General features: G+C 34.1%; 1 pseudogene; it reads left to right on the top strand.

Annotated features, from left to right (window-relative positions):
* Positions 1–350: 350 nt before the first annotated feature.
* On the top strand, positions 351–19399 carry LOC142634908 (uncharacterized; annotated as a pseudogene).
* Positions 19400–19622: the final 223 nt, after the last annotated feature.

Genomic DNA, 19622 nt, shown 5'->3' with positions numbered 1-19622 from the left:
GCGAAGCCGGCGCTGTGAGTCAAGTCGACTCCTTAAAATTCTTTCAGCCCTTCTCCTCTCAGCCAAAGCTTGTACTCCTCTCGGTCCCCTCACCATGTTTGCTTGATGTTAAAAACAAGAAAAGTATCTGAAACAAGAAAAGAAAATCTCTAGGAGTGAAGAGAGAATTCTAGAATTGCAAATTTCGAAAATGAGAGAATGAGATATCTGATCTACATCATTACAGTGCTCTGTATTTATACTACCAGAACAGAGGAAGAAAGAAAGAAAAGGAGCGGGAATGAAATAACAGACTATCCGTAAAACACTCTGCCAATCAAATTACACCAGGTGTCATTCAACCAGCGGCTATGATTGCTGATCTTATTTCTCTTCAGCAGAATGGACTAGTTTCTAAGTTGCTTTTTCTTTCCAAAATTGTTCTAGGCTCTGTTTGTTATTTAGCTGATGATATGGCAACTAGAATGCCAACCCACCAGTCTAACCAAGTTTTTTTCGTCCTTAACTCTCACATGTACTCTATTTAGAACGACACCGTATCGTCCCCATATTTCTTTAAGTTTTGTATCTTTGGTTTACGACGAATCGTATAGTCTTAATACTATACGACGTGTCGTTTCCCGCCAAAACCACCTACACTCCACCAGAGGGTTCCCAAATCTCCTTCGAGTCTCTTCTCCCACACAAAACCTCACCTCACCTCACCTCACCTCACCTCACCGCCAAACCCTAACGTCCACGCTTCCATCAAAGATTTTGCCCTAGCTTGCGCGTTGCTATCCTCCTCTAACTCCTCGACTCACGACCTTCTCTCATGGATCCCCGAAAACCTATCTGTATCAGCGAACTCGGCCTTTCGCGAGCTTTAAAAAGCTTATTGCGTCGCTTTCGGAGAGCGAAACGCGAAGAGGATTGGCGAGTTGGGATTGGATTGTGGTTCGGTGCCTGACGAGAAGAGATTGGTGGTGGATTTGATGCCTGAGATTGGTGTTGAAGGAGAGGATTAAGGAGAGCTCGATCGATGAGTCCGACGAAGGCGGCGACGAGGTCTCAGCTGCTTCGGCTAGAGCTCCGGTTGGGTTTGCCATTGTGGCTGCGTATCAGTTTAGGTGGTTTGTCACTCAGGTTTGTGCTTTGGATATTCCTTTGAATTTCAGAGTTTTGGTTTTTCTAAATTCGTTTAGGCAAAATTTAAGTACAATTTCTTAGTCAGATAGCTTAAACCATGTAATTTCATTAATCAATGAATTACATTGTTGAATTTAATTTTTCTCGGAAAAGACAACTGCATCAGTCAATACAACCTAGTGGTTTTTCCTTATGCTTTTGTAGCCATGTGGACTTGTTTAAAATCGTCTTTTGCTTTTGATAGGTTGATTATCCTCATTTGGGAAACTTGTGCGCTTTGGTGCGTTGACTGCTCTTGATCATTGGTCGCCGGATGTGAAAGTAGGAGATTGAATTTGGGTTTGGTCCCCCTTTTATATTAATTTAATTGCAAATTGCTAGTTATCGACAATTGTAGGTTTTTTTGCTATGTTTCTGATAAAGGATTTGGAAATGGATTATTGATTAATTAGAGTGTGCTTATTATCATATATTGGATGTTTATGGAAATTTGGTGGAGTATGTGATGGTGGCAGTGGCGATGGAGTATGTGACACTGAGTGTGGTGGGGGGTGAGGTTGTTAGTTGGAGGAGGGAGGAGAGGGAGAGAGTGAAAGTGAAGAACAAAGAGAGAGAAGGAATGTTGTTTTCTCGAGGGAGAGAGAGTGGTTTGTTGGGAAATGGGATTTGAAATTTGGGATTGTGGAAGTGTTTAAGGATCTGTATGTGGGTTTTAGTTTGATATTTTTTTTTTTCCCCACAAATAAGTATAGATTATGGCGTAATTAGGGTTTATTGGCAAAGGGAATTGAATCTTGGGAGAGATTGGTTTATGGATATTTTGACATGTTCACAATTCTGCAAATTTGGTGTCAGGTTGGTTGATCAACTCACAATTTTGTATAAAGAGGCTGCAATTAAAAGGGCTCGTGAAGAAGTTAGCACGCATATTCTTTAGATCCTGACCTTACTCCAGAGCAGTAAGGGTTCTGTTATGATTTCCATGATAATAGAGGAGTTTTACATAATTTCTTCCTTGATCTCTGATTTGTTATTTTATCATTCTTCCTATCCTTAGATGCAAAGGTATGCTGGGGCAAGCACAAGGACGATCCAAACTTGGCAAATCTTGAGTCATCTTTAAGTGGAAGAGGAGCAGCAACGGTAAAAACCATGCTCTTTATTACTGCACATACTTGTCAATGGCAGTGCAGTTGTCATCACAGGGTTCGCAGCCATTGAGAACTTACTGAGCTTGCCATTCCATTTTGTGAGTTACTTGGCCCAAAATTCTGGCTGTCAGTGATATTTGGAAAACAAGCTGTACAAGTTGCACCTATGCAACTTTGTGTGTGTGGGTGGGTGGGGGATGTAGCAAGCTCATTAATTTGTGACAATGAGCTTATGTCCAGTTTTGTTATACTGCCCTTATGTCCAGTATTAATACCTAATATACTCTTTTCTGCCTAATTAATTTGTGACAATGTGATGCAGGTCGTTCAATGATCAGCTGGAAATGAATCTTGAGTCCTACGTAATGAATTATCGTCAATGTTCAGCGGTATATTTATGTGCAATTGATGTAAATAGATCATTTTGGGAACCATGTACATGTAATTGTAAGAATTAACACAACTTCCGATATTTTTAGTGGTCTTAGACATATGACGTATCTCAAGCATTAGCCCTTCTACATATTTTATAAACTACTGAAGCAGAAACAAAACAAGTAGAAACACATAACATGTGTACGGCCCATAAAAGAAATACAAGAAGATACTCAAACAGACTGGGCAAACTGCAAGGCAATACAAACCCACAAATTTGATCGTAAAAACTACAACTCCACTTCCCAAGACCCAAGTAATGAGTTGCAAGGCGATACTGTTGACATGTATCATGCATAGCATTTCTATCTGGTGGTGACTAGTGTTTCACCTCCACTGCAGCATAGGACACCAAGTACATGGAAAAATACAAGTACACCATTTCATCAAACGCTTCGCAACTGGACTCTTTGAGGATTGGGAGACTGTGTAAGGGAAAAGAGGAAAGTGAAGGAAGCAATTTTTTTATTTTAAAAGCTGCATGCTTGTTGCTGTAGATGGGCTGTGAGACTTCTCTTTTCCGGCAGATGATATAGAACCCTTACGTCACATTGATGACAACAATAATCCGGTTTCTTTGTCATCAATTAGACAATTAGATGGGAAAAGAAAGGCATGTAAGAAGGGCATGAAATTAGATTTAATGATTTTTTACTAAAACTTCCAAAATACTCTTATATATTCAACCTTTTATTTTAAAATAGGGATCTAATAGTAATATAATCATAAAATGATTCAATTCCATTCATTTCATGTTGCTCCCAAACAAGGGCTGGGGTTCAAGTCTTCAGGAAGGAGTTTTACATCCATTTACACTTAAATTAGATTAGAGTTGAAATTTTATCTTATATAAAAAAAATAAAAAAACATTCGATCAAGGTTACTTAATTTCATTTCATTCCATTCATTTCTCTAACTTAAATACATTCCATTTCTTTCATTTCCTTTTCATTCTCTTATAATCACTTCATTCCATTCCCTTCCCTTCCCTTATGAACTCCCAAACAAAGCCTTAGGTGGCGTTTGAATTCACATTTTGCGTCCACGTTTGCTGAGTTTCACGTTTCCTTTTTTTTCTTTTTTTTGGCACAACAAATTTTACTGTTACGATGAACAGTAGCCGTAGTAGTTGACTTTTCTTCTGTGAACAGTGCATTCGTACATTGTTTATGGGACCCACAAATATTACTTTTTAGCAACTTTTTCATTAAAAATGAGCCTTATGGTACTATTTACATATTTAAAAATTATTTTGTTACAGTGTTTTCAATTTTCAGCAATAAATTTTATTCAAACGAGCCTTTAAGGATTGGGAGACTTTGTGAGGGAAAAGAGGAAAGAGAAGGAAGCAATTTTTTTTTATTTTAAAAGGTGCATGCTTGTTGCAGTCGATGGGCTGTAAGACTTCTCTTTAACGGCAGATGATATAGAACCCTTACGTCACATTGATGACAACAATAATTTGGTTTCTTTGTCATCAATTAGACAATTAGATGGGGAGAAGAAAGGCACGTAAGAAGTTTGGTGATCCTTAATAAAAAGAAATGCGTTAGCTTATGCTACATGCATGAAAAAATATATATATATATATATATATATATATATATATATATATATATTTACTTTATGTAAAATGTCTGGACAGCTAATATAGTAACCCATCTCTATCTATTTCTCTCTCTCTCTATATAATAATAGGTAAAGCAAAGAGAAAATTCAATTAAATTTCAAATTTAAATTCAATTAGAATCTAATTTTGTGCCAAGTGAACTAATTTAGTATAAAAATTGAATTTCAATTAGAGTTTAATTTTACGCCACGTGTCTCATCTAATCTAAATTTTTAAATATTTTTACCAAATTAGTTAATTTAGTGTAGAAAATGAGAAGCCCAATATAATAAACCATAAAAAAACATAATCATATAACTAAAAAATATTCAAAATTATAAGTTATCTATATATATATATAGATGAAACTCAGAGAAAATTGGTTCTTATATTTAAAGACGTGTTGACAAATAAGATAACTACCTATTTAAAATTCAGACACATATATAATTTAAAAAAAAATAGTCGTACATTACAATTCTTGACTTTTTAAACCCTGTCACGTATTAAATAAAAAGCGATCAATTATATTGTTTCGTAATGCTAAAACACCTTTTAAAAGCCCTCTCGTTATAAATAAAACAATTAACCGACTAAAATTAGAGAGGCGATAAAATAGGGAGAGGCGATGAGAACATGGAGAACGAAGCAATGGAGAACGAAGCAGAGAAAGAGAGAGGCGATGAAATAGAGAGAGGATCAGGCCTGGACACGGAGAAAGAAACAGAGGAAGAGGCAGAACAGACGACGTCTCTCAAATTCTTTTCTCTTTGTTTCCGCTAAATCTAAGATCAAAATTAAGAGACGTTTTTCATTCTACTTTTTTTCCGAAATAAGGAGGAAGGAAGATGAAGCGGCCTTCAGCATAAGCACGAAAAAAGCCTTTCCCAGGAACTCTCGATATCAGACCGTTCTTTCTCGGTAATTTTCAACTAATCTCTTATCCTTTTGTCTTCAATTATGTTTTTTGTCAATTTAGGGATTTCGTTGAAATCAGGGAAACAACCTAGAAGATCAAATTCTATTTGAATTTTTATTAGGAATCTATTTTTGGGTTTCGCATCAAATTCTAACTGAATTGTTATTAGGAATTTTTAGTTTCTAGGTTTTGTTCCTTTGCGTTCATATTTTTCAATTTCATTTTTTTTTGGGCTTGCTATATTTTTAAGGCAGAGAGAGAGAGAGAGAGAGAGGGATCACCACCATTGTCATACCAGCACATTTAGGCCGACATCCACCAAAATAACTCTGGCACTGCTATCAGTCAAGGTTTTTTTAATATTTAAAAAATTTGAAGTTAAGTATGTTAGGTACAAGTTTACTTGATGTTTCCTTGTGCTGTTATATTTTTTCATCATGAGAGGTTGATTTGATTTATCTTTAATATTTCTATCTTAGTTGCATTAGAGAATAGAGTTTACTATCATTTTTCCTGCCGTAATCTTTTAGGCTATAGAACTCTTTATACCTTCAATTTTCTTTGGTGCTTTTGTTTTAATCTTAATTAGTAGTTATTGCATATTCAACTTTAGTTTTATTCTTTTTCATAGTGACACTATTTAATCTATATATTCCAATTCAAAATTGCTAAAGCTTATAGTTTTAATTGGTTATGATTGAACACTGATACTATTTTGGTTCAAAATTTCAAATTAGTTATCTTTTTAAGAATGTTATTGGAATTCTTATATCTCTATAATATTATTGGAATTATATTCACTTCAGTATTTAAAATCATTTAAACTGAACAAAACATTAAACAGTTTATGACTTAACCTAGGAACTATTTACTCCTTTCTTATAAATAAAACTCAGAAGGTTCATTTAATGGTTTTTATGTTATGAAATTGTTTAGTAAAGTTTCCTCCTGCTATCATAAACTTTGGTCAAGCTTGAACTTCAATCCAATTAAGATGAAAATTGTCAACCCCATTTGTAATCATAAAACTTTAGTTCTTCACATAAGTGAGTTTATGTTGTCCACATTTGTTTTCAGGTCAATGCAAACCTTCTTTTGTTCATTAATTAATTATTTTTCTTATGTATGATGAAGGAAAAATAATTTTTCTTAGTTTGCTTTTCTGCAATTGTAAGTTACATATTGATGAAATTAAAAACAACCACTCAAGGAGCTACATGGAGCTGTATATACAACTCTGCTATATTGAAGGTACTGGTAGTGGCAAGCATGGGATCCCTCATGAGTTTAGGTTACCGAAGTGATATGTATTCATCTTAGTATCAGCTATTTGATAATTATGACTTTGTGTGTTTTGAATCCCAAGTCCAAGCATCTCACCCTCACCTCAGTTTCTCTTTATCTAAGCAATGGTAGGCATATAAATTTGTATCAATGAGTAGTATTTTAATGAATGATTTATGAATTTTTCTTCGCCTTTCAATGTTGCACCACAAAACTTCATTTTGGACTATAACTTCAAACTACAAGTTTGCTTACTTTCCCTTTTCTCTTTCTTTTCCTTCCATATTTTTATTTACCTTTATCCACTTTTTCTTCTTACATGATGTTTAGTCTATTTGGAACCGGAATTCCCAACTTGGCAGTTGTTTATGGCAAAGTCAATAAGAACATGCAAGCCAGGTAACTTAATGCATATAATATATTCTAATTTTTGTATTCTAGAACTGTTTTTGGGATTGCGTCTTAGCAAAATTTGGGAGCATTAAGAAGCCTGTGAATTTTTCACTTCAAAACATATGTATCCAGTTACAAAACGATATGAGTAATTTTTTTTTTAATTGCCTCTTCTTGCATATATGGTAGCTGGGAATGATTTTGTAATGTAGTCTCTGATCATTTTTCCTTTCATAACAAATGTTTATATGCATATTACCATGTTGATGCACTAAAATCATAGTTTAGATGTGACAAAACTCTTGTTTGTATGGTTTTTTAATTGGTCAACATTGGTATATTTGCAATTAAAGGAATAAGGTAAAAATATTATAGGCTACTGTGTATAGAATGAAAAATATGCTGAACTTTTCTGCTTTATCTTTGGAGCTAGGAGTCAAGAAATTCTCTTCAGGTATGTTCTAAGTTGTCAATTTCAAGGCATGGCATATAGGTAGAACCAAGTTAGTTCTTTTAATACTTCACAAGCTGAGCAGTTGCATTGATAAATTATAATATGTTCTAATTCTTTGCATTTTTTAAAAACAATATATGTTTTGCTGGTTTAAAACCCCATGAACAAGCTTTAGTTTTATTAAGTAGCAGCAGCAGAAGCAGAAGCACAAAGTTTATTTAAATAGATTTTTTATATTACACTATTTTTTGAAACTTGCTTTATTAGCCTCACTTAGAATTACAATTTTTTATTAAAAAAAATAATATGAACAAATCATATATACATTTAAAAAAAAAAAAAAAAAAAAACTTCTAATATGCAGTATCCATTGATCACAATCTACGTTCTTGGCAAAGAATGCGACATAATCTACATACACATAACATATTTGCAATGTTATGTAATTAGGACACATCAATAAGCTCTGTATGCTAGGTTAAAGACCCATTGCTTTCATGTAACAATGATAGAAGATGCTTAGCATATCTTGCCTGGCGTTTCTCAAATTATAGTTTTTTAATGCTTATGTTGCGATTGTTTTATATAAAAAGCATGATTTGATAAGCTTTTCCTGTCATGAATTAAGCTTTTAGACTGTTTTTTTCAAGCTGGATTTTGTAGAATCTAAGTGCACAACATTTCATTTGGAATCAAACAACAATTGAGTTCTTGAGCAGATTTCTTACCATTGGTCCGTATTTTTTAAAACAATAATTATCTAATCAAAATTAGTGTTAAAATTTGATGTCCAATTTTCTGGACTATTTGCAGTTTTATCTTAGCTTCATTTGATCAATGTCTTTGGATGAAGAAGTATTAACATCAACGACGTGCAAATGACAACAACCATGCTTCTCTGTCAAAGGATACTCTTACCATTTCCTTTAGCTAGGCTTTTTTAATTGATAGAAAAATATTTTCTCCATCACATTTGATGCTAAAGTTCACTATAGTTGCTTACAATATGTTTAAAATATTTTATTTGTAAGAAATATATTGTTACATGTATCGTATGATGATTCTGGACTCATGTAATCTATATAATTTGATTATTTTTGTTAATTGAAAACAAATGTCCTTAAGACTAAATTACAAATATATATAATTAATTAAGAATGCTCATCTATCTTTCAGCCACGCCTACATATGAAAAGAGAAAACTCAGAAAAGTCGCACGTTTAAATACTCAAAACCAAATTCAACACCAGTTTGGTATTAAACTATTTGACTTTTGGTTTATTTTAGGATTATAAATGTTATTTTGAGCTATGAATCTAAATTTTTATGTTGTTATGAAGAAATGTATTTGTTTTTCCACTATTTTAAGTTGAATTTTTTCCCCTTATTCAAAGTTTGTTAATATATGTTACTATGATGAACTATGATTTGATTTACTTTTGATGATGTTATCTAAAAAAGAAAAATACTTTTGAGATGCTATAAAAATGCAATAACAAAATTATAAAAAAATTTATATAAAACTTCCGTGCATTTGCACGGGTTACAAGCTAGTATATATTAATAGGTAAAACTTAGAGAGAGTTGAATTAGAATTTGAAATTACAATCCAATTTTGCACAAGTCTAAATTTATGTGAGGACTACACCATAATTATCCACTTAAGCATATGTCATGTGTCTACTTAAGTTTTTTAATCTTTGTGTCAAATGAATTAATGAGTGTAAAATACTAAGAATCTAATATTAAAGGTCTATAAAATTAAAAATTTAATAATGACATATACTCAATAAAAATCACCACATGTTTCTTAAAAAATAAATAAAATAAAAATCACCACACGTTCTATTTTATTAAAAATTAGGAAAAAAAATGATCATAAGTAGTATTAAATTTAGGTAAGAATTTTAATATGTATTTACTTATATTTTTTTAAAAAAATAATTTGACTAATAATCTATATTTTATGATAAAAATTGTGATTAATTTTAAATGTATCTATACATATGCATGAATACGTGTTACATGTTTTTTTTTTTTTTTAAATTTGACTAATTATTTATATTTTTATAATAAAAATTTTGTTTAATTTTAAATGCATCCATGCTTTTGCGTGAAGTTACATGCTAGTATGTGTGTGTGTGTGTATATATATATATATATATATATATATATATATATATATATATATATATATATATATATATATATATATAGCCAAAGTTAAGAGAAAATATAATTAAATTTTAATTGGATTCTTAATTTTGCGCCACTTGTTCCATTTAATTTTTAATTTTGTGCCAAGTAAATTATTAAATGTAAAAATCAAAAAGTCCGAATCCAATTATATTCTAAATTGGATTTTCATTGAAGTCCAATTTTTCACCACGTGTCCATTTATGTTTTTAATTTTTGTGGCAAGTGAATTATTGGGTGAGAAAACCAAAGAATCTAAATTCAATTAAATGTCTGGACACCCATTAAGGTTGCATTAAATATTCCAAAATATATTTACATTTTTTTGGGATTGAGATAAAAGAACTATCACCGTGCACTATTGGTGCGGCGGTCACTTTACAAGTATAAATACTTGTGGTGGGTGGAAGACAAGGGCCGGGTTCAAGTCTCCAGAAGAGAGCTTCACACACATATACACTTAGATTAGGCTAGAATAGAAATTCTATCTTGTATCAAAAGAGAGAGAGAGAGAGAGAGAGAGAGAGAGAGATAAAAGACCTATGAGATCGGGATGAAAGATTGGCAAATGTGCATGTATCATAATATCATAGAAAAATTACTACAATAAATTACATTAAATGTTTTCTTATTGAATACTATAAAACACCTATTAAAGCATTCATAGTGATGCTCTTATATTGCTAAAACTTATTTTGAACCACCCACACCACAAAAAATACTCTTTATTAGTGGTGCTAAATCCAAAATTTTTTAGCAACTTGCTACAATGAACTGCCGTCTCTTGCAGTTCATTGTAGATACAAGTGATAAAAAGAAATATTACTTTATTCCATTTCTCTCTCTTCTTCTCATTATAAAATAAACTATCTCTTTTTTTTTCTCTCTCCTCTCTCTTTTTACTCTAGATTGTCGTATCTCTTCACCTTTTTCTCCCTTCTCCAACTCCAGCGCCTCCCTCTCAACTAAAACTAACCCTCTCCCTCTATTTTTCTTTGAACTTCTAAACGTACAAGGATGCACTAATCTAAAAATTAAAATTTTGAGTTTGTGATTTGGTTGCAATTTTGGTGTTTGGGGGTTGTGGTCGTGAGTGGTGGTGACAGTGGCAGTGATTGTGGTTGTTTAGTTTAGTTTTTTTTTTTTTAATTAGAGTTGTAGTAGGCTGGTTGTGGTTGTGGCGGTGGGTGTTCGTGGCTGGGTTGGATTGAGGTTCCAATTTGTGGGTGGCAGCGGTGATGGTTTTAGGTTTGTTGGTGGTGGTGGCTGTGAGTTTGTTGGTGGAGGTGGTTATGGTTTGGGATTGTTGGGTTGCTATTGCTTTAGATGAGAAAGAGAAACAAATAGAAAGAGATGTAGAAGAAAAATAAAGAAAGAATATTTAAATGAACTGGTAAAAAAAAAAATATAACCTTTGATGTTTCGTGTATTGTAATGTAGGGCATTAAAATAGATAGAGTAGTTTTCAAAGTTGCTAAAAGCTAAATTTTTTAGCATCATCAATGTGAATGTTCTAACCAACTTCTTTTATTTCTATCTTTTATTATGATTCATGAATGCCTATGTCCTACATTATTGTTTTTTCCTTAATTCTTATCAACCAGCTTGTCATTGTGCTTTTCTCTTTCACTATGTAGCAAATGCAATTCTCTTTGTAGATGAATGCAATGGACAAATTTCATTCCTTATAATAAATATAGCTTGAGTATCTTGTGAACTACTATCATAAAAAAGATTCCAAATTCTAAAATGCCGATGTGGCAGCTAGCATCCACTTGAACACTTAACCACATAGGATCCAATTCTCTCCTCATTACAAGAGTCGCAACAGAATGTTAGAAACTGACCAACCAAACCAACCAGTAGTGGGAAAATTCTTAGGTAGTCCTGGAGTATAGTGAAATGGTGCTCCCTCCTCTCACATTCATGGTAGACCCCATCATGAATTTAATGAGCGGACCGCACCATAAATGTGAGAGGAGGGAGCACCATTCTCCGTGCTCCGGGAGTACCTAAGAATTACTCCCAGTAGTGGTAGTGCACAATATGCACCCCCCCTAGCTGCCAAAACGACCTTAATTCCCTCCAAATTTCAAATCAAATTTCCCACATAACACCTCTCTCTCTCTCTCTCTAGAAACCAAATCAGCATGCCTTCTCTCTCTTTTCTTCTTCACTCTCACTCTCTCCCCTCCTCCCTCCTCCAACTTGACCTCATTCCCTGCCCCACTCCACGACACATACATACTCCACTGCCACTGCCACCACCACTGGACCAAATCTCCATTCCTTTTCCTCTTTTTTATTATTTTATTTAAAGAATAATATTAGCTATATTGTAAACTTTTTTTTGTGTGACTAAAATGCAAATTGTACCATCTAAGTTTGAATAAAATTTGTTTCAATCGTTTACCTTTACTTTTGTTCAATTGAGCAATCTAATTTTCAAATTTATTCAATTCACACATTTCATCTAATTCCATTAAAAAATTGTTGTTAAGCAATTAACTAAAAAAAAAAGATTTTTTGAAAAAAATAATTATCATATAAAAAATCTATAAAATATTTTTATTATTTTTATAGAAATTTTCATGTGAGATTTTTTTTTTTTTTGGTTAATGTAATTTTTTTAAACAAAATCGGATGAAATGCTTGAATTGAATAAATTTGAAACTTAAAGGACTAAATTGGATGAAGGTAAAGTTAGAGGGTTGAATGAATTTCAATTAAATTTAAAGGGTGCAATTTACATTTTAGCATCTCTTTTCTAGAAAAAAAAATTATTTTTTATTTCACATGACAATACATGTGTCATTTGATGTGGTATAAAAAAAAAAAAATTTAACTGTTAGGCATGTCAACATTTTCCATTAATTACTTAAGGGCATTGACTATTATGACTAAATACTAAAAGATTATAGACTAAACTGACACATTTGAAACCTTAAGGAACAAAGTGTAAAAGGTAAGAACCAAATAGGTAATTTACCCTAAACTAAAAGAAAAAGCTTGTGACAAATAGACTCGGGAGGACTCTTGTTAGGTTCTTGAAGTGAGGTAGTTTGAGGATACTACTACTTGGTAAATGGTAACTTACCCTGCCCCAAAGGAAACATAATGATTAATGATGGGAGGGTTAGAGCATCTCCAATAGGTTCTTGAAACCTATTTTTGTAAAAAAAAAAAAAACTCCAACAACCTTTTCAAAACGCAAATCTTTTTTTTAGAGTTGCTATCGTTGTTGTCTTGGTGTAGAGAGCACTGTCACTCCTCCCACACGGACCCAACTTTGTCTTTCCTCTTCTTCTTCTTCACTGTCTCTCGCAATTTCACTCTTAACATCTCTCTCCTCTTCTCGTCCAGTCACCGTCAATCGAATAAACACCATCCTCCACTTGATCAAAGCCACCACATAAGCCAGTACCATGATATTGAATCTAACAGCACAAAGCTCAACCACCAATGGTTCTAAAGGTGGTTAATAACTGGGTCTAATGATGTGTATACGAGCAAAGTTGAGATTGGTGAGGAAAAGAACGAGCAATGTTGGGTGTTTGATTTGGGTAGTGTTGGATGATAAAATCTAGGTGAAGATTTGAGTTTTAAGAATTGAGTGTTGTTGGATGATAAAATATGAGTTTTAAGATTTGTGTGTTGTTGAAATCAAGAATTTTTGGTGTTGTTGATTTGGATGTAGTCCAATGGCAGCGCCACATGGTGTTTAGGGGGTTCAAATGAACCCCCTGACTTGTGATTTTTTTTTTTTTACATATAACATTTTTAAAATATTTTTTTTTTGAATACCTTAAAATAAAATTTTGAACCCCCTAAAATAAGTTCAAAGAACAAATCAATTCAATACTAAAATTTATATTGCCCTTATTAAACAAAAAGAAAGAACTCAACATCAAACCAATTTGATCTAAAAGACAATTAAATGAGCTGTAAAATGTAAACACTAAAAGAAAATTAAGTGTGAGGCAGTAGAAGTAGGACGTGAAACAGTGGAGAATGAAGACATTTTTTTTTAATGATTGTATTGTTGCTTTGAATTCTTAATAAAGTAGTATAAAAAATATAGCAAAATTCTTCTTAATTAATTACAAAGACTTGTAAGTTGTCACAATTGAATTGAATTGTTAAATAAAAGAATTGAAAATAGTAAAAGCAAAAACTAATAAATAATGAATTAGAGTATTCTAAGTAATAATAATTAAAATTCACTTAACAACAATAATTAATAACTTTATTATAGCCATAGTGGATAGATAATTTACAAGATTTAATCTTAGAAATAATAATTAATATCGTCATTTTACTAAGAAAACATATGTCTAATGAACTTATAATTTATCTTTAATTCTCTTGCTAATACTATGAATAAATTTTTGATAAGGAAGTCAAATATACCGCAAGATTATCTCCTACCTAAGATTTTTTTATCTAAAAGAACTCGTGTTGACTAAAAAAATCTTCCTTTGGATCATAGGTTATGAAAGATCTCATCAATATTATCATAATGATCATGATGAAAAAAAAATATTTACAAAGAGGTCTTTGTCAACCTCTTCAACATGAATTTGAATGACTCCCCTAAATAATATTCTGGAGCCACCACTGATGTAGTCATGTAGTTGTATCAGACTTTTGGAAAAATAATAATGAAAGAGGTGAAGAAATAATATTTAAATAATATAAAGGAAAGATAGAAAGTCTATTGAAAAGTAAACATGAAAAAAAAGTAGATAAGCAACATTGTGTATTCTTCAAATAGTGAAAACAATTGAAGAGTGCAGGAGATTCTCTAATGTAGACAATGTCCTAGTATTTACCAATGGGCTTTCAAATGCCATTCAAGTGTATAAGAGCACCCACATTGGTGGAGCTATAAATTTAGCAATATAGCTCTACAAAAAGCTACTATATCTATTTTAACTTCTCACTTTACAGTACAACCAACATCAATGGATCTATATTTTTAGCTATTTGGTTAAAATAATATAAAAAAATCATTAAAATAAAATAAAAATAGTCACCACAAAAACTTTTCAACCAACCACAACCACCTCCACCCCCACTCCACTAGCAAAAACCTCAACCACAAACCAAGGCAAGGAAAAAATAAAAAAATACAAACCACCACCCAACACAACCACAACCACCAAAACCACGACAACCACAACCACAGATACCAACCACCACCAAACCACCATTTCAACCACAACCCACAGTCACAACCAAACCACCACCACAACCGCCAAACGCACAGAAAAAAAAAAAAAAATTAAACCACCCAACCACACAAACCCGACCTACACCGACCCACCACCACGAACCCACCCAGCCGACCCACCACCACGAACCTACACCAAACCATCACCACGAACCCACACTGGCGACGACGATCTCAACAAACCTAGGTGACACCACAAGAAAGGGCTTGGTTCAGTTGAAAGGGAGATAGGGGCAGTGCCAGAAGGAAAGAGAAGTTGAAAAGAATTGAGAAAAGCTAGAGAGAGAGAGAGAGAGAGAAAAAAAAGAAAAAGAAAAAAAAAAAAAAAGAGACCGAATATAATATTGTTATTATTTTTACCTTTAAGCTACACCAATGTAGTCTTATTTTTGTATTTGGTGGTACTAAAAATAGCAATATAGCTTTCTTTTTAACACCACCAATACTAATGCTCTAATAGAGCTTTGTAACCCATGTACTTACCCAATAGTTTGATAATGACACCTGATGCCCAGGATATTGCAAGTTTAGCATAAAGTCCAAGTGAGTGGGGGCTTTTGATGGCTAATATTAAAAGTTGAAAATGTTACTTTTGGAAAAATGTCCACACATTCCCTAAACTTTTAGATAGTGACCTTAACACCCATTGAACTTTTATTTTAACCAATTTAACGCATGAACTTTATACATCTGCCAATTTGGTACTCCTGTTAGTTAGCCATTTGTTAAGCTAACGTTATAGTCACCTGACAAGCACGTGGACAAACAAATTCCTGCGCCAATTGCAAATGATTGAGAGGAGAGAGAAACTAGGCTGGGTTTAGAGAAAGACCAAGGAGAGAGAATAACAAAATAGATGGCACTGTTTGTAGTCTTACTGGAGCTGGAGTTCATGGTTTAATCACCTATCACGCCATTCGTGAAGTTGTCGGAAGGCTGGAGCTAGAGTCAGTTTTCTCTCTTTTGTTCAAGAGAGAGAATAGGTTGATTTCTACACGAACAACGCTAATGGATTTTCTGTATCCTAATTTTAATTTTAAGCTGATTTCTAACAATGATAAAAACACAGATTTTCTTTGGCTTGATCCAATCAGAGATTAGTGAGCAACTTGACTTTTGTCCTCCGCTGAGCTATACAAGGTGAAATTAAATTTTTTGATGTTTAATGCTCCATTTTTCAAAATTACTAGTATTGGCATGTCTTGAAACTTAAGATGTTAGAAATTTAATTTCTTTATGGTTCATTCTAGGATAAACCTATTGTTTATAATTTATATGTTTGACAAAAGAGCAATATATGATTGACCTGATCTAGAGAAATTGATCTTCATGGATACCAAGAAATTAAAGATGTGATTAGATCACCCAGAAGCTTCGCATGGATGTTTGGCCAGCTCTTTCAATTCATGGAGATAAAATCCAAGCAGAAAGAACTACCCACAACTTAAGTTCCAAAACACAGTCTATGATACCACAAACCCATACCCTTTCTCCCTAAACTCCCTCTATTTCTCTGATCCTCCTTCAAGTTAGGGAACGTCAAGGAGTTACTGCTGGAAACTAGCTAATTGTTTTCAAAATCTCATATGCAAATGCTTTTAAGCTCTTGGTTAATTGGTTTTTCATCCAAAAAATACAAAATAAAATATAAAATAAAAACCCACCCAGATCCCAATACTTATTAACTAGATCAACATTCATAATACATGGATTCTGCAGATTTTTGGGTCCATATACCCATGGGTCATGCCCCAAAAAAAAAGAGAACGAAGAACTAAATAACTAAGTACATTTTTTTCATCCAAAAAAAAGCTCATGCAAGCCTAAGATTACAATATTACCAATTGGATGGATGGGGGTACCCTACCTTCAAGCGGGCTCTTGGCAACAGTGGCCACCTCCAGGAATATTTTTTAGGGTAGTCATTATTGACCAAAATTTAATAAAAAGGTAACTTCATATATTGACCAAAACACACAAACACACACACACAAATACATAAACTCTTAACTCTTTTCTTCTACAAGTTTTCTTATTTTAAAATCTTTGCATGATACTCTTATTATCAATGTTACAAGTAACATCTCTTTCAAAATTTTAGTTAGATAACAAATTTATTGGGATTTTTCTTTTTGTTTGTAATGACTTAATATATTGTTGAGGGGCCAAAATTTGGCTACAAACTTAGTTGTAGCCTAAGACTACAATTCTCACTAAACAAATTAACATAACTACATATTTTGAAAACTTAACTATCAAATTGTATGTTCTTTATGTTCTTAAAAAACATGTCAAAATTCATGTTAATCGGATGTTATTTATTATTTGATTTGCAAGGACAAAAAAAAATCCAACTAGGTATTAAAGCCCACTGCAAGACTCAAAGTGGATCCAATCACTGTAGGCCCAAAACAAAGAATTTGTAGAGAGGGAACAACACAATAACTGACAGATATGTCCTGAGGATATATATTCAAAATTTAATGAATAAGAAAACACCCTCTCATAAGCTTGCCCGAGGAGGAATCTATTACATTCAACTATCACTGTTCTCTTTTTCTTTTCTCTTTTCAGTCCCCTTCTTCCTTCCTCCTTCATTCCTATTTATACTCCTTTCTTCTTGCATCTCCAACGTCAATCTCTCACCTAACCCCCTTCCCACGTTGACACTTGTCCCGTTGCTTGTAGAAGGTGGTGGAAAGAAACTGACTAGCTAGCTGTGACTCACACTGTTCAGGTCACTTTTACATCAATACGGCTGATAAAGCTGTTGTTCCTCATTTAATGCGGCCATGAAATTAGGTACAGGGTATTCAATACGGAAACCACAGGCTGTCTACCCCCAAACCAGATATTTTCCCTCTCTCTACCACGTATCACTAATCTGCCCTTTGTACTTTTCCAGACACCTTTATCCTCGAGTCCTCGGCACTCTTCCTAACTAAGATCTCCTTTGTCCCTTGATATTCCTCCTCAGTCCTCGCCACTCCTCCTAACTAAGATCTCCTTCGTCCCTTGATATCTCCTTCGTCCCTTGATATTCCTCCTCGGTCCTCAACACCCCACAATAGCCCCTTAAAACTTGTGCTATTAATTCCGTATTAACTGTCCAGTTTTAACTTGGCAAATTAGCTATCCACGTGCCACTTGCATTCCCATGTGGGAACATCTTTCACTTCCTATGACACGTTCCTGACGCTTCGGAATCCACGATTGGTCATTTATGGTGTCAGGCAGCTCCTTGTCTCCCTACATTCTACGACTTGATTAGAATTGTATGGTCATTTTTGCCTCTATATAAACAAGACATGTGGCTGGCTGAGGTTCATTTTGAGCATTTTGAAGGAAAAGGACCTCCTGAGGAGCAATTTTAGTGTTCATTCAAAGGTGTGTTGGTTTTCTTGTTGATTCTTCTTTTGTGATTCTTTTTGGGTTTTCCTTTATTCTTTCCATAAGACTTAATGGATAGATATGCTAGATTAGTAGATACTATTAGGGCAAGGGTAATTTTTAAGGCCCAATATAGAATCCCTAATGGTGTTGAAATTCAACACTGTGAGGAGGGAGAGTGATTAGTACTACCCCGGCCTCCCGAGTTGGTGATAATTCCTATAATCGCCTTTATTGAAGGTGGGATAGAAATTCCTATGGGAAGGGTAACCCGGGACTTCCTTTTAAACTTTAGATTAACTTCAACCCAATGTTCCCAAAAATATATTTAGGATTTAGGGGTGTACAGATGCCATAAACCATAAGATGGGGACTAACCTTACCTGGCATGACGTAAATTGGGTGTACAACTGCTAAAAAGGAGAGAAAACTAAATACTATATGAAGTGTAGGGTTCCTGCTGTTAGGCTAATCTCCTGCCTGCCTGACTCGAGCAAGGGCATGGACGAGGATTTCCTTATTGTCTCGGGGAACTGGTACGACGGATTATACTGCCCTACCCAAGAAGGGGAGCCAGGTAGGGTTCCCGATGACCAGAGCAAGACTCGGGATTTTTAATCAACTTTTGCATAATGATTTTGTATTCAATAAGTTTTACTAACGACATTCGCTCTTTGTGGCAGACGAATATCACACCGCTCCAGCTAAGCATTTGGTTAATTTCCAAGACCTAAACAGAATCCTCAAGTCGAAGATATTTTTGCATACAGACGAACAGCTCAGAGCAGCACACGTTATTCTCGACTATAAACCCTCTACCAAGCGATTTCAAAGCCCAAAAAATGTTATTAGAGCCAAGGATTTGCGTTTGGCTTTAATTGATGTGGTTGTACCAGGTTTTCTATTGATTAAGCCTCCTCCAGCAGGGATCCAAGACGCCGAGCTTTCAGTGCCTTTAGCAGCTAGACTCCTCTATTCCTAGGAACCCCCCATCCCTTCTAAGGACGAGGAGAAGGAGACTACACCTGAGCCCCTTCATCTTGAGGTGACAGAAAAAGATTTTGAAGTCTTTTATCGAGAAGATGCTCTCGGGACTTCCACCATTGCTTTTAAAGAGATAGGTTTTCAAGAGAAAGAACCAGATCTCCTTGCCCTTCTAAAAGCCCATGCTGGGGACTCTTCTCCAGCTGTAGTTGTACCACCCTGACCTGCCACTCCAGCCGTGCCGTGTACCTCGCTTGCCAAGGTCATAGACAAGAAAAGGAAACGTGGTTAGGGAGGAAAGCGCTCCGAGGAGATCGAAGAAGGAGAGATTGCCAAGCCACCTATTAAAGAAGCCCGAGTAGGAAAAGGGTAGCAAAAGAAGTCTACCCACACTGGGACTTCTAAAGAAATGAGCGGAGATCAATCTAAGAAAGCTTCAATCAGGA

This window comes from Castanea sativa, chromosome 5, assembly GCF_040712315.1.
Source record: "Castanea sativa cultivar Marrone di Chiusa Pesio chromosome 5, ASM4071231v1".
NCBI classification, from domain to species: Eukaryota; Viridiplantae; Streptophyta; class Magnoliopsida; order Fagales; family Fagaceae; genus Castanea; species Castanea sativa.
The sequence above is the reverse complement of the archived record's forward strand: the minus strand, read 5'-3'. Positions and strand labels throughout refer to the sequence as shown.